Source organism: Pan paniscus, chromosome 8, assembly GCF_029289425.2.
Source record: "Pan paniscus chromosome 8, NHGRI_mPanPan1-v2.0_pri, whole genome shotgun sequence".
Classification (NCBI taxonomy): Eukaryota; Metazoa; Chordata; class Mammalia; order Primates; family Hominidae; genus Pan; species Pan paniscus.
The window spans coordinates 123,165,177-123,182,274 of record NC_073257.2 but is presented as its reverse complement, the minus strand read 5'-3'; positions in this window follow the sequence as shown (position 1 = coordinate 123,182,274).

The following is a 17,098-nucleotide window of genomic DNA, read 5'->3' as shown; positions in this document are numbered from 1 at the left end:
GGCTCTCAAAAATCCAAAGGAATGGTTTTAGCTACCTTGGGGCTAATGTTTACCCAGATCTCTGAGAGACTGAGGGCAACAGCCAACTTCAAGATTACTTGAATCACACACTCCCTTGAGCAAAACTCTCACCTTCTCTTTTCCTTCCCCAACATATGTCCCCTTTCTATTTTTACATCAGTGCCCCTGCCCTATTACTGGGTTCTCAGGGACTTTGGCCTTAGACTGAGAGTTATACCATTGGCTTCCTTGGTTCTTAGGCCTTTGGACTTGGATTGAGCCATGCTATCAGCATTTCAGGGTCCTCAGCTTGTAGACAGACCATCATGAGACTCCTCAGCCTCCATAATCACATGAGACAATTCCCCTAATAAATCCCCTCTCATATATCTACATCTGTGTGTGTGTGTGTGTGTGTGTATACACATCTATATGTCTATGTATCTATATCTAGATATATATAGCTATATCCTATTGGTTCCATCTCTCTAAAGAACCCTGACAACACAGGAAGGCATCACGGTCCCCAATCATTTCACTCACCTCAGCACTGCAACAACAGCAAAGAAATCTCAAACTGGCCACTATTCCAGCCGGAAAACCCTCAACAGGGAAATAATTGAGAGACTGGCTAACCCCGTGTATTAGTCCATTTTCACACTGCTGATAAAGACATACCTGAGACTGGGCAATTTACAAAATAAAGACGTTTAATTGGTCTCACAGTTCCACCTGGCTGGGGAAGCCTCACAATCATGGTGGAAGGCAAGGAAGAGCAAGTTACGTCTTACCTGGATGGCAGCAGGTAAAGGGAGAGAGCTTGTGCAGAGAAACTCCCATTTTTAAGACCATCAGAGACCATTCACTACCATGAGAACAGCACGGGAAAGACACACCCCTATAATTCAATCATCTCCCACCAGGTCCCTCTCACAACACGTGTGAATTATGAGAGCTACAAGATAAGATTTGGTTAGAGACACAGAGTCAAAACATATCAGCCCATTAGGACTGCAAGGTATGGAATTAAATCTTACAGGTAAATAATAATAGTTATTACTCTTGTATTCATTCATTCATTTAGCAAATGTCAACTGAGCTTCTGCTCTGTGCTAGGTACAAGGTAGGCCACAACAAAGGTTTACTGAATTAATAAATGACTGAATGAGATACCACCCTGATCCTGATGAGTTAAGAAATGTGAAAGCATTTTGTGAATCTTATGCCATTTATCCTCCTTTGATTTCAAGTGATCTTTACAACAAACCTATAAAAGGGATATTATTACAAACAAATCAGAAGCAAAGCTTAGAGAAATATTTTAAAATTTCTATGATGTAATGGTTTAACTAGGATTCAAACCACTTCTTTTTTTAAGGCAGAGTCTTGCACAATGCCTAACATAGAATAAAAGCTTCTCAAATATTGGCCAAGTCAATGTAATAGAACCAATTTCCCCATGCCCTTTGTCTAATCAAATGTCTGTTCAAACTATCCCATCAAACAACTCAAGAACAAGTCCCTACTCTGAAATCCAGAGATAATACATTTGTTCCAAAAGATTTCTAGAACATTCAGCAATCAAGGAAAGCCTAACACATCCAGCTGTCCTGTAGGAATGGCTGCATACCATCAAGCCTAAAATACTGAGATGCCCATTTAATGTTCCAAGAAATTCAGAAGAGGACACTTTTATATCTGAGAATAGTAGACTTTCAACAGTGACACCAAAAGTCATTCTACTTAAGGACATTTAAGTCACTGTGAAAAAAATTAAAGATATACGAAGACATGGATCCAACAAACAAATGTCCCAGATTCCTGATAAGGAAGGTCTGGGCTTATTGTCCTCATGATCTCTTTTCTGTTCAGGATCAAGAACTTTGCCCACACTACTTGTGCCCCAGCAAAATCTTAGCACCAGGTTTCCTACCATGAACTGTCCCTCTCAGTCCCACATTAAAGAATTTCTCTGCTAAGGCCACCATTCACCCAAAAACCTGTTCTCCTCCTCCTCCTCAGCATCACACTAAATCTGGAGTTGAAGGTAGCACTAAGCCTTTCCTGGCTCAATGCTAGTAATAGTCCATTTTCACACTGCTATAAAGAACTACCTGAGACTGGGTAATTTATAAAAACAGAAGTTTCACTGACTCAGTTCCGCACAGCTGGGGAGGGCTAAGGAACCAAGGCATGTCTTACATGGTGGCAGAGGGTGGAGTGGAAATGCCACACTGTTAAACCATCAGATCTCATGAGAACTCACTCACTATCATGAGAACAGCATCAGGGGAAACCACCCTCATGATCCAGTCACCTCTCACTAGGTCCTTCACTCAACATGTGGGGGTTACCATTGGAGATGAGATTTGGGTGGGGACACAAAACCAAACCATATCACCGCTCTTTGCCCACAATATAGAGACTCTCTCCTCTCCTTTGGTACTTTGCAATCCCTCTGGATGGGCACATCTTTTTATCCATCCATGAGCCAAGCAAAGGATTTTGCTCTAACTTCCTCCAAGAAATTTCTGTGGTCAGACCCCTTCTCTTCAAGTAAAACACTTGGACTCTTATGCCTCTGATATGTTTCAGGAATCGGAGCAAGAAATTAAATGATACAGCATTGTTCCAGTTCTCTATTGCTGCATAATAAATCACACCAAAGTTTAGTGGCAGACAATAATAATTATATGACTCTCACAGATTCTGTGAGTTGGGAATTCAGAAAGGGAACAGAGAAAAAAGCTCTTCTCGCTCCATAACATTTGAGCCTTAAGCTGGGATGACTCTCATGGCTAGAGGAGTCTGGAACAGTCAGGACTAGACCAGTTGGAGCAGGAGGATCCCCCTCCATGATGGCTTTTTCATTCACACATCTGAAACCTGGGCTGGCATGGTGGAATGGCTCACTTAGCTGAGCTGTTGATCAGAGCACCCATATGTGGCCTTACCAGCATGGCCAGACATCTCAGGGTAATTGGAAGTTTTATGTAGAAGCTGACGGCTCCAAAAGCAAGTGTTCCCAGCAGCACGAGGAGGAAACTGCATGGACACTTATGACCTGACCTCAGAAGCCACAACTTCTTCTGTACTCTATTTGTCAAAGCTGTCACAGTCCACCCAGATTCAGAGAAAGGAATAAAAGTGACAAAGAATTTGCAGCCACTTAAAAACTACTGCAGTCCTTGCTGTGGCCACAAATCATTTACATCCTTCCCACAGGCAAAATACACTCAGCCCCCTTCCAAGACTCTCTCAGAGTTTCATCCCATTACAGCATCAGGCTCAGGCCCAAGGTTCTGAATATCATCTTCTAAATCAGGGCAAGGTGCAAAATGAGGCTCTTCAAGTTCAGTTCCCAGTCTATAGTTTCTCTTGATTTGAAAACCTGTTAACAAAAAACACTATTTTTCTGTACCACCTGGCAAAACACACACAATTTAGACTGGTGGAACAGGCATAAGATAATGAATATAGATGTTCTCGTTCAAAGTTGGGGAAACCAGAGACACACAGCAGTCATGGATCATGGCTGTTCTGAAATCCAGCTGGGACATACCAGTCTCTTCTTTAAGGCTTATTTCTGCCCTTTGGGAGTGATTTTCTAGAGAGCTCTGGGCTCTGCCCTCTGAGTCATCCTTTTTCACTAAGGCAGCCCCTGTCTGCAGCTGAGTAGTTTCTCCACCTGCCTCCTGGGAGAGTTGGGGAGATTTCAAAGACCTCTTTTCATTTTGTACTGTCTCTTTCCCATTCCGTTCAATCTGTTATAGTTCCTTTAAGAACTTTGTGGGCCTCTTATGATCAATTTAAAATCTACTCCTTTAGACAGAAGCTACACCCACAAATCTTTTCAAGATAAACCCTCTCTTCCTCTTCCCTGGGCTCCCTATGAGGTCACTATGGGACAAAACCATTAAGATTCTTAGGGTCTGTGAGGCACATTCTTAGGATTCTTAGATTTTTGTCTATTTGAAAGTGTCTATGAGGCATCATCTTAAACCATTCTGAGGTTTTACCAAAGAAAAGGGTAGGGGCCGGGCGCGGTGGCTCGCGCATGTAATCCCAGCACTTTGGGAGGCTGAGGCGGGCAGATCTCGAGGTCAGGAGATCGAGACCATCCTGGCTAACACGGTGAAACCCTGTCTCTACTAAAAATACAAAAAAAAAATTAGCCGGGCATGGTGGTGGGCGCCTGTAGTCCCAGCTACTCAGGAGGCTGAGGCAGGAGAATGGCTTGAACCTGGGAGGCGGAGCTTGCTTGCAGTGAGCGAGATCGCACCACTGCACTCCAGCCTGGGCAACAGAGTGAGACTCTGTCTCAAAAAAAAAAAAAAGAAAAAAGAAAAAAGAAAAAGGTAGGGAGGCCAGGGTTACAGTCACATCCCTGCCTTCATCTCTACCTTGAGACCACTTTTTCCTGACAGTGCCCTTGATTTAATTTTTCCCCTGAGGCTCTTTGTTAGTATGAGAATATTTTAATGGGTAAATGACTGTCCAGAGATCTTTATGTTTGCTCCAAATTCCATTCAAAAAGTCAAACAGGGCCAGGCATGGTGGTTCATGCCTGCAATCCCAACACTTTGGGAGGCTGAGGTGGGTGGATCACCTGAGGTCAGGAGCTCGAGACCAGCCTGACCAACATGGTGAAACCCCATCTCTACTAAAAATACAAAAAAAAAAAAAAAAAAAAAGCTAGGCATGGTGCTGCACACCAGTAATCCCAGCTACTGGGAGGCTGAAGCAGGAGAATCTCTTGAACCTGGGAGGTGGAGGTTGCAGTGAGCCGAGATTGTACCACTGCACTCCAGCCTGGGAGACCAGAGTGAGACTCTGTCTCAAAAATAATAATAATAATAATAATAATCAAACAATATATTCTTTAATGTGTGTTTCTTTACTCACATTTGATCAGGGGCATAATGGAGATGCCAAGTGGCCCTTTCAGCACCATGCCTTATTCTACACTGTGTATGACATTTTCAGTTATATCATTCATTCCATTAAACATATTCTTGATTTCCCTGTAGGTCACAGTATTAACCAATGTCCCACCACTACAAAACAGAATTCGCCTTTTCTCTAGCTTCTGACAACACTGCCCTCATTTCTCTTCAAGCCCTCACAGCAGCCTCCTAAATACTGCTTTCTGTGTCCACCTACTATCCTGTCCCAAAGCCAGAGCTATTTGTTTTAGGTTTTGCAATGGTAACACTCCAATTCCAGGTATCATATTAAGTTATAATTATTGTTGCATAACAAACCACCTTAAAACTTACTGGTGTCAAACAACACTAATTTTTTATGCCTGTGGATACTGTGGGTCAGGAATGGGGAAATGGCACAGTAGGGCTGGATTTTCTCTGCTCCAGTGTCTGAGCCCTTAGCTGGGATGACTCACATGACTCAGGAAGCTGAAGGCTAGAACAGCTGGTTTGGAGAATCCAATTCCAAGAGAGCTTTCTCACTCAAATGATTGGCTGTCGGTCTGGAATAATGGAAGGCAGACTTGACTGGGACTGTCTACCAGAAAACCCACTTGTGACATCTCCAGCATGACAGTCTCAAGGATGCTGGACCTTTTCCATGGCAGTTCAAAACTTCAAGAACAAGTATTCCCAGCAATTAAAGCCTGTTATGACCTAGCCTCAGAAGTCCCACAGCTTCACTTCCAGTGTATTCTATTGTCTAAGCAGACATGCCCATATTTGAGAAGGGACACAGACTCTCAATCAGAAAGGTGTCACAAGATTTGCAACCATGTTTTAAAGCTTCTAATAGCATTTATTGCCAAATGTGCAGTCAGCAACAAAGATGAAGAATTTGGAATGAAAAGACTCCTTGAATAGTTTATGAAAAGTTTATTACCCATCTGAAGAGATATGGGACCAAATCCAAGGAATCTAATGGGCATAAATAAATCTTTCTCCCACAGAGGCAGAAACCAAAAGAAGTCTTAACTATAGCAACCAAAACAACATGGTATCAGTATAAAAAAATAGACACATAGCTAAGTGAAACAGAATAGAGAATCCAGAAATAAATACACATATCTACAACTAATTGATATTCAATAAAGTCAACAGACAATGGGGAAAGGACTTTCTATTCAATAAATGGTACTGGGAAAACTGGCTAGCCATATGCAGAAGAATGAAATTGGACTCCTATCTATCACCACATATAAAAATTAACTCAAGATGGAGTACAGACTTAAATGTAAGACCCAAAACTATAAAAATCATAGAGGAAAACCTAAGACAAACTTTTCTGGACATTGATCTGGGCAAGGAATTTATGACTAAGACCTTAAAAGCAAATACAGTAAAAATGAAAATCAACAAATGGGTCTTAATTAAACTAAAGAGCTTCTGCACAGGAAAAGAAACAATCAACAGAGTAAACAGACAACCTAAAGAATGGGAGGAAATATTTGTAAACTATGCATCTAACAAAGTACTAATATCCAAAGTCTATAAGGAAATTAAATCAACAAGGAAAAAAATAATCCACTAAAAGGTGGGAAAAGGACATGAATAGACACTTCTCAAAAGAAACCATACACACAGCCAATAAGCTTATGAAAAAATGCTCAACATTGCTAATCATAAGAGAAATGCAAATTAAAATCACAGTGAGATGCCATCTAAAATAAGTCAGAATGGCTTTATTAAAAAGTCAAAAAATAACAGATGTTGGCAAGGATGTGGAGAAAAGGGAACAGGGAACGCTTATACACTGTTGGCAGCAATGTAAATTAGTTCAACCCCTAAGGAAACAGTTTGGAGACTTCTCAAAGAACTAAAATTAGAACTACCATTAATCCCACTACTAGGGAATCAGGAATCCCACTACTAGGTATCTACCCAAAGGAAAAAAAACCATTTTATCAAAAGACACCTGCACTCATATGTTCATCACAGCACTATTTGCACTAGCAAAGTCATGTAATCAACCCAAATGTTTATTAGTGGTTGATTGGATAAAGAAAATGTGATTATATATCACATTATATGTATAAATACTGTACCACTTTATATATATATACACCGTAAAATACTATGCAACCATAAAAATAATGAAATCATGTCATTTGCAGCAACATGGATGGAGCTGGAGGCCGTTATTCTAACTGAAATAACTCAGAGACAGAAAATCAAACACTATATATTCTCAATTGTAAGTGAAAGCTAAACAACTGGTACACATGGACATAAAGATAGACATAAAGATGGAAATAATAGATACTTGGAACTTCAAAAGAGGGAAGAATGGGACGGGAATGAGGGTTGAAAAACTATTTATCAGGTACAGTGTTCACTATTTGGATAATGGGTTCACTAGAAGCCCAAACCTCATCATTACACAAAATATCCATGTAACAAACCTGCACATGTACGCCCTGAATCTGAAATAAAATTCAAAAAGAAAACTCAAGAGAAAAAAATCACGGAAAGACAGTTTCCAAAAACATAAGACTGCATTTAATCAAAAGATGTACCACCCACAATGAGAGGGAGGGGAGGGTCAGGGAGAAAGGGAGGAAAGGAGGGAGGGAAGGAAGGAGGAAGAGAGAGTCATGTAAGTATGCAAGTGTCATGAATCTTCAGCTTTAAAGAGAAAAACATCACAAAAATAGTCTGGGTGTGTGTTTGTGTGTATAGTTCTATGCAAGGAAGGTTTCATCCTATAATCCTAGAGGAAAAAAAAAAACTTTGCTAAGACTTAAGTGATTAACTGAGAGAAATAAGAATTTTCATATGAGAAGGGGTGATGGAGACGGATTGGGGATCCTCTCAGGAGCCTGACACCTGCATTACTGTGCTGCACTGGGAGTCAGGGACCTAAGTCTTAATCAAGGTGGCACGCTGACACAGATGAGAACACTGGAGCCCAGAAAGAAGAAGTAAATTGCCAGAGATGATCCCAAGAATCAGAGTTTCTCAAACTAAGGACCCATGGGGCACCAATATTCCATGAGTACATAGTGGTATTCCTCTACTAAAACCAAATGACAGTCTTCCAGGTTATGTAAGATTAAGTTAATGTATGGTCTTTTCTCAATTAATGATATTTTTCCCATTAAATTTCTTAAGCCATGGGTACCTTTTACGACTTTAAGATACCTGACTTACCAGGCTTAATATATCACAAAATGGTGTATTTCATGGTGTTCCAAAGAATACAATAAATTCAGAGACTTCACTGCTGGACCAAGTTTAAGAATAATCTCAGCACTGATATTGTATGTTTGGGAGTAAGATGTGTTCTCATTCTTTATTATTCCTGAAGTGTGACCTGGCACGACATCTCACAAACTGGCACTGGTAAGGGAACAATCAGTGGAAAATGTACTGGATGTGAAGGCAGGGGACTGGCCAGGATGACTTCTCAGGGAGCATTTAAGATATTTTACTTAGAAAAAAATATATCAGAATGATCTATGCAAAGAAATTAATAGTATATGTTCTGGATGGGGGAATTTCAGAGATTTTTTTTCTCCCTTTTGGCTTACCTGTGTTTCCTCATTTTTCTGCAATGAATATGTATTTCTTGTTGTTCACAGGTAGAGAAAAATAACCTGTTCAATAGGTCTTCCCTCAGCCGCTTTTTAAAAGTTTTCGTAGCCCTGAGGGAATGGTAGTAGGACACACATGAGCAGTAATTGTAGGCAGGTCACCGTGGGTTAACATGAAGAGCCCAGGCTCTCAGGCAGAGTCTGTGGTCTGCTCAGAAGAAAAAGCTCTCCAGACACAGCCTGGATGGGTCTTTTGTGTTTTCAGACCCCTATGTCCTCTGAGCACAGGTGTGCCTTTGTGACAAGGCCCATATACTATTAATATCTTGCTCAGGCTTTATTGGAATAACCCCTCAATATCGCTGGGATTTTAATGTGCTGGAGAAGCAGAACTAGAGATAGATCAAGCACTAGTCCACTCCCTGCCCTCCATATCTTCAGCTAAAATAGCTGTGCTGTCTTTGCAGACCCAGAAGCCGGCTCTCTGCTAGCTGGCTTTACCTTCACATGATGATTATTGTCAATATGTTGCTTTTTGACCCAAAATATGAAAATTATTTCTACTCTGATCAAAAATCTTCAAATTTCCTCATACTAATATGAATGATTCATGGCTGTTACAAAGATCTGGCCCACCCAAGGTATCAGTATACATGTGGTCTTTGTTGGTACGGTTCCTGACACAGAAGTACACGATATAACACATTTCAAGTCCTAAGACTTGAGTTTGAATTCTGACTCTGTTATTTACTGGCTGCTGGTTCTTTGGTAAATCAATAAACTACTCAGCTTCCTCCTCTGTAAAATAGGAATTACAACACCCTCTACTTCACAGGTAAATGGAGTACTATGAACTCATTGACCGAGGACCAAGAAAATCTTAAATGTTCCCTGAGGGGCATTTTAAATCCCTCATAAGCCCCAAACACCTTCAGTTCATAAGGCCCAAACACCTACCCCAACATGGCATCAAACATATTAAATCATAGCTACATCCCATAATAGATACAAATATACATGTGAATATAAATAAGTATTCACTGTAAAAATATCTTGAAGCACAACTTTATAACTTTGTCTTTGAAATCTGGATACAATTGATTATGGTTTTCTAATGATTATCGTACATATTCAGAAACTCTTGGGAAGTGCAAAAAAAATCTAGCCTACCAATTATTTTCAAATGTAATGAAATCTTTATGAATACTACATTTAATAATGGATAGAGCTGGCATGTTATGTTTGGTAGACGGTTTTGATTTTGCAGTTGTCTATTCCTAGTTTGGAGCCAACACAATTTTTCAGGTCTCAAATATTTCTGTCAGCCTCAGAAAAGCTTGTAGGCCCCAGATACTCTGCCTAGAATGCCTAGGTTACTAGGTGCCCCAAGAGTGCCCTTAGAGATGTGTAGAGCAGTGCCTACCAGGGATGCTGATTAAAATGCAGATTCTCAGGCTTCATCCTACACCTCGTGAACTAGAATTTTTGGTGGTGCTTCTCAGGAATCTATGTGTTTTTTTTTTTTTTCTACAAGCTCCCCAGAGGATTGCTTGCATTTCAGCATTTGGGAATCCATGATCTAGGGCCCCTGGACAGGGAAAGTAGGAATGGCTGGAAGAAGCCGATGGGAACCTCGATTGCCAGTCTCCCCCCATATAACAGCCCCTCTGCGGGCACTCAGAGAGCAGAGCAACCTGCAAGGTAAGGGAAAAGGGAGTCGTACATGTGCCTTGATTGAAACAATTTTATTTTTATAGAAATAGCATAAGTGATTTGCACCACGCTGCATTCAGCTCCCAGATGTTGAGTCAAGTTCCTTTTTTCAACCGCGGATGAATAATTTATAATTCCATTGTGTTAAATTCACAATAATAAGCCTGTCTGTTGAAGCAGTGCTGAAGTCCACGCTTTGAGGACATACTCATAAATCCTTAAGCACTTTTCTTACTAGTTGAAAAAAATTTATGAAGTGGCTTCTGGGAAAGACTGAGCTGGAGTTCTGCAAAAGTGTGATCTGAAGAGCACTTGCAACAGAATTACCTGGTACTTGTTAAAATGCAGATTCCTAGGCACTACCTCCAACCTAATAAACCAAAATGTTACCAGGTGGGATCCGGGAAACTGCAATTTTAATAAAAGCCCCAGGTGACTCTTGTGCACCTAGGTTTGAAAACTGCTGCTTCCACATCAACAGCTTCACCTTCTGGGCCTGGATTTGAGCTGACACCCCGGAGGCTGATTTCCCCACAAGAAGTTATCTCTGTTTTCTAGGTAAAAGTGTGACCTCCACCAAGAGGTCAAACCTATTCCCAGGGCTAAGCATAATTGCAAGAGAAATGGCCATCTTTGCTCCCTTTCCCCCAAAATTCTCAAGGTATAGAAACTGCCAACTAATTCCCCAAAGACTGGAAAAACACACAAATGTCCTCTGCAGCTTCCCACCCTGTTCCCAGGGGACATTTCCCAGGTCTTTCCAAAGACAGAGGCCACCTTGTGAAGTATCTGGTATATTCAGATGCTGCCCAAGAAGGGGAGGAACGCGTTGTCCCTCTGCCCTCTTCTTTCTGACCCATTGGTTTGCCTTAGACAGCCTACATTGTGGTTCCCAATTGAATCAGGCTCACCTCATTTGTCTGTGTCACCTGGAAATAAGTGAAGCAATTTTCACCTCATTGGTCAAAATAATGACTCCTCCAGCATTACTGGCCACAAAACCACCCCAAGCAAGGGCTTATGCCCTCTCAAGAGGGGACTTAATGGACCAGAGAAGTGATTTATTTTTAAAGGTTAGTTGCCATGTTTACAGAGTTGGTATCATGGGAGCAAAAGCAATTGGTTCTTGCAGGAAGTGTTTTACTGCATAATCCAGACAATATTCTTTGGGCCTGTCTGCATTGCCTTTGCCCCTTAGGGCTACATCTTTTAGTGCAGGGATGTAGATGGGGCAAGAGGGGCTAGAAAGTGGAGAGAGAAGAGCCAACTCGATTCAACACTGTCATCAGCAACAATAATGAAATCTGTCTATCTACAGATCACTTGCTGGAGCTGAATTATGATTAAGAGAGAGAGAATGGCACTTCTTTTTAAGAAATTCCTCCTTAGGAACTTCTTAAAGTAAAAGGAAATCAAAGAGCTCTTTGGAATGGGACTGCCTCTTCACAGACCTGCTTGCAAATACAGAGCTGAGCACTCCACCCTGCAGCCAGGGAAACTGCCGGTGACACTCAGTCGGCAAGTCAGTGAGAAACAGCCAAGTCCCCTCCCAAGCACAAGGCCGGACTGGCAGACTACAGAGATGCGTAGGAGGCCGGACAGGAAGATTCTTCACCTCTACCAAAAAAAAAAGAAATGGTCACTCCTAGTTTTCTTGAAAGAAGCTACCCTTCTCCTGACTATAATTTAGTTTCTTGCTTTAGAGACACGAATATGGATATTCTTCTATTATAAAATATAATAATAATAATAGTGTCAATGTAGAGGTAAAGAGTCATGAGCCTGTGCCTCAGTGTTGAGGAAGGGGGTGAGTTGGGGCCCGGGGCAAGCAGCAGAAGTGCCTGGGAAAGGAGAACTGCTCCTCCCAGGCTCCAGGTGACTCCTGGCACACATAAACGAGGAATGGGTTTTGCCAGATCTTCCCAATTTGCAAAAGAAGCTAAGTATTCAGATTTGCAAGTGAACACTCCCAACATTTAATTATTAGATCTATCTTCACTTTTAAACACTATCAATAAAATTGGTGCAACTTCTGCTCTAAAACTGGGGGCAAAAATAGGAGTCCCAGGAGCTCCCCAGACCTCAGGAACTGAAGGAATAAAGGGACTGTCACGTCCAGCTCTCTCAGGATTTACCAATGGACTGAGGGCTCTGTGCTTTGAGGTGCTAAGGCTGGTGTTAGGTTTGAGCCATCTAACGACATGAGAGATTAGTGCTCAAACAGTTAATGTAGGCAAAACACCCAGCCTCCTACATCAGATCCCATAAGTGGGACTTCCCGAGCCCCTTTTTTCTCCAGCCAGATGAGCTATATATAATACCCAGAATAATGGCCAAAGAGTCTTTCCTTCCTTCTTCCTTCTCTTAGTGAAATCCTCATCAATCTTTATGACCCAGTTCAAATGTCACCTCATCTGAGATGCCCTGCTCCATGCGTTCAGTTGCAGCTAATCTCTCCCATTCTCCTTCCTTCGTGTCCCATAACAGTCCAGATAGATTTAGCAACTACAGAGCAAGGTGACAGATGCTACAACCTATTGGGAAGCTCATGATGAATGAGGTAGGAGGTTGGGATGGGGATCTTTTTTCCTGAGAACATTATTATCATGGGTCTGGTGTTTTACAATCGTCTCATTTTTATTTCATAGGCTTTGAGGTGGGGAGGCTTTGTTCTTCCCATTTTACAGAGAGGAAAGTGAGGCTCAGGGAGCTTAAGTAACCTGTCCAAGATCATGCAATTAGAATGAGGCACAGCTGAACTTGAATTCAGGCCTGGCTTACCCAGAGCCTAGTGTTTGGGTGTGTGTTTCTACACCCCAGGGCCTAGTCCAGGGCCATAAGAATTTCTGATTGAAAAAACTAAAAATAAAATAAAATAAGATCTATTCTAGATGACTTATTTAGAACATAAAATATAAAGTTCTACAGAGGTTTAAATGTGTGGGTGCCCTACAATGGAACTCTAGATAAACACACACAGAGAATGACATTAAACAACCTCCATGATATTTTCATAATTAGGAAAAGGAAGGTATCAAAAAGTGGGTAGAGTGTGCTGCCCTCTGTGTTCAGATCTGTAGGTTTAAGCTTGGGTTACCCCCAAAGCAGACCCCCAGGCAAGGATTTGAGAGTAAGTGGGTTAGTAGGTTGTTTGGAAGGAAATTCCAGGAAGCTCCATTAAAGGAGGGGGAAGTGGGCCAGGGAAGAGAATCTAGCTAACACAGGGGCCTTTCATGAGCAGATTTTCATGTGAGCACCTGAGACTCAGCCCTCTGGAGATAGTGTGAACACATCTCGGGGCCATGTGAAGATGTGAGCTTCTTTTTAAGAACAGAAGAGGGAAACAGGGAGGAGGTAGAAATACAGGGATAGAGAAGGAAATCTTCTACCTACCTAGTCATATGAACTCCAGAAACTATTCCTAATAAAAATTAATTTTAGGACATCTATGACCCAAGCTAGCTGGCTGTAGTTACTTGTGAAAGAGAACCCCCACCACTGCCATGCCACATCAGACACAAATACTTGTCTATCTTGTTGAAGAAAAGCTGGGTTTTTGTTTTTTGTTTTTTTGTTTTTTTTGAGATGGAGTTTCACTCTTGTTGCCCAGGCTGGAGTGCAATGGTGTGATCTCGGCTCACTGCAACTTCCGCCTCTCGGGTTCAAGCAATTCTCCTGCCTCATCCTCCTGAGTAGCTGGGATTACAGGGTGCGTGTGCCACCACGCCCAGTCAATTTTGTACTTTTAGTAGGGACAGGGTTTCTCCATGTTGGTCAAGCTGGTCTCAAACTCCCAACCTCAGGTGAACCACCCACCTCTGCCTCCCAAAGTTGGTGTCTGTTTTTAAGTCCCTAGAGCAGTTGGCTGCTCAGTCTTTCATGCCATTATCAGCTCTGAGGTCTCAGGCCCGAAGATTCCAGTGGCCATCCATAGGGTCAAAAGGCAAAAGGAACCACTGGCAATAGTTAAGTTTCATTCAAGCAGCTTAGGTAATAATATCCTTCCTGGCCTCCTTTCTCAGTGACTCAAAAGAGCCTGCTTAAAAAGCAACACTGGGCCGGGCGTGGTGGCTCAAGCCTGTAATCCCAGCACTTTGGGAGGCTGAGGTGGGCGGATCACGAGGTCAGGAGATTGAGACCATCCTGGCTAACACAGTGAAACCCCGTCTCTACTAAAAATACAAAAAATTAGCCGGGCGTGGTGGCGGGCGCCTGTAGTCCCAGCTGCTGGGGAGACTGAGGCAGGAGAATGGTGTGAACCCGAGAGGCAGAGCTTGCAGTGAGCCGAGATCGCACCACTGCACTCCAGCCTGGGCGACAGAGCGAGACTCCATCTCAAAAAAAAAAAAAAAAAAAAGCAACAACATCGGCCGGGCGCGGTGGCTCAGGCCTGTAATCCCAGCACTTTGGGAGGCCGAGGTGGGTGGATCACGAGGTCAGGTGTTTGAGACCAGCCTGGCCAACATAGTAGAACCCCGTCTCTACTAAAAATACAAAAAAATTAGCTGGCCATGGTGGTGGGTGCCTGTAATCCCAGCTACTTGGGAGGCTGAGGCAGGAGAACTGCTTGAAGCCGGGAGGTGGAGGTTGCAGTGAGCCAAGATCGCGCCACTGCACTCCAGCCCAGGCAACAGTGCAAGATTCCATCTCAAAAAAAAAAAAAAAAAAAAAAAAAAAGCAGCAGCAGCAACATCAAGCCAGTAAAATGCTGAAGATAACTTTGCCTAAATTGTGTTTTTGCTTTTTTTGTTTCAAGGAATATCTGTAGTAATGCAGTATTATGTCATTGCTCATCTCATTCCCCTGCCTCTCTCACATGGCTAAATAGTGGTTTCCATTCCATTACCTTTACAGACTGCTTGCTTTCTTACTTCTTTTCCAGTCTCTCAGTTCATGTATGGAAACATGAATTTCAGGAAGTACTAAGTCACATCGTTTCCCCCTCTGGGGTATCCCAGGAAATATGGTCATGGTGTTACAGGAAGGAACAATGCTAGAAAGTAAAAACTAGCTAAAGGAGAAAGGGTTGGTGGGGGTCCTTGAGCATCTCCTTAAGATAACTCCATGAGAGCTGGGTCCTTGCTTCATTCACAATGCACGCCCATACCTAGAATAATGCCTGGCACATAGTAGGCCCTCATTCAGTATTTGTTGTATGGATAATCTCAATCAGCTGCACAACTTGCCTTCAAATAAACTTGAAGTCCAAGTAGAAAAAGTAGGCTTGCTCTGTGTTTAGGAAGAAGACCCCTAGCATCCTACACCCTACCCACCTGTAATCAGACCAGGGCCCCTCCTGTACAGACACTGGAGATTCCACAGAATCACACTCAGATGCCTACACCTACACTAGGTTCCCTCCCACCCCTCTTTACACACCCACCCTCAAGCTGGACAGCCAGTGCAATCTGAGGAAATGAAGGTTTCTGTAATGTCTGGGCTGTGGATTTCTATAGCTAGAAGTTGCTTCCTGGGCCTTTCTTACAGATAAAAAGACGCATACTTGCAAGCTAACCAGCCTTGAACCAACAAAACTTAGAGCCTAAACAGCAACATTAGTCAAAATAAGGCATGAAACAAAGAGAGTGTGCTACCTCACAAAATGCCTGGATTCCCAAAGGCTCAATATTTAGAGAAAACTTTAGACCTAAAGATTTTTTAAATCAGTTTAGACTACATATATTTTGCATGACTGGACACTTGTGATTGGCTGTCTTTCATGCCTTCCAAAGCTCTGAAAGTTGTGTCTCCAAGACTCTAGAGCTGTCTATGGGAAAGGGGCGTATTCCAGTTCAGTTCCTATGGCAAGGTGATGACAAAATCAAGATCTAAAGGCACTGACAAAAGAGGAAGCTAAATTGGCTTCTCAATTATACCTTGCTGCTGTGTCAGGAAGCAGGCTCCCAAAAGGGCCAAACTGATAGGAAGAGGTAGAAGTCTTACTATATGTTTACTTTAAACAGTTTACCACAAACCCTACAGTGCCTAATCTAGGCTGTGAGACTCCAGAGAGCAGGTGCTGCATCTTTCTTGCTGTATCCCCAGGGGCCCACTCACTGACTGGCATCCAGTAGGCACTCAATCAGTGAGGGATGAATTGAACAAAGTCTACCTGACCAACAGAAGGAAACTAGCTGGCGGCCTCCTAGGGATCAGACACCAAGCAACAGGATTTGCCTGTGCTATCTCATCCAGTCCCTGTATCACCTCTCGAATAAGCATCAACCGTCTTTTGCAGATAAGAAAACAGAGATCCAGTGGAATCCACAAGTGGCAGAGGCAGGATTGAAACCCAGATCTAAGTGACACAGAAGAGGATACTTCCTCCAAATATTCACTGCCATTTAAAAATGTTCTGATTCCCTGGGGCATTGCATCCTACAAGGTACTCCTAGCTCCAAAAGCATCTGGGAATCTATGTAATTTGGAATGTTAAATAATTAGAAATCATGGAGGTTCATCAAAATGTGAGTGAACCTGAACCAAAGAATGATGGAGAGCCTGTTTTGTCAGCTCTGGGTCAGGTGACAAATGGGCAGCTCACCCAGCGGTGCCTGAGGTGGCAGAGAGCTTTCATGCACACTTGCACTTTGAGTAAGGATCCTAGCACAATGCCGGATGCCCCGCCACATAAATTATGGCTCAGGCGAGAAACACAACAAAGCAATTTGCCTCTGTAACTAATTCCTCTTGTCTGTAGCGCTGAAGGAGCAATACTTTAGCAGCCAGTGAGTTGGATAATTGGAAATAAGGCCAACTCTCTGAGCAGGCTGAGGAAGGCTGGTTTTTATCAACCTTGGAGCTATTTTTTATAATCAGTGTCTATGTGCAAAAAATAAATAAATACGGAACAGGAAATAAACCTTC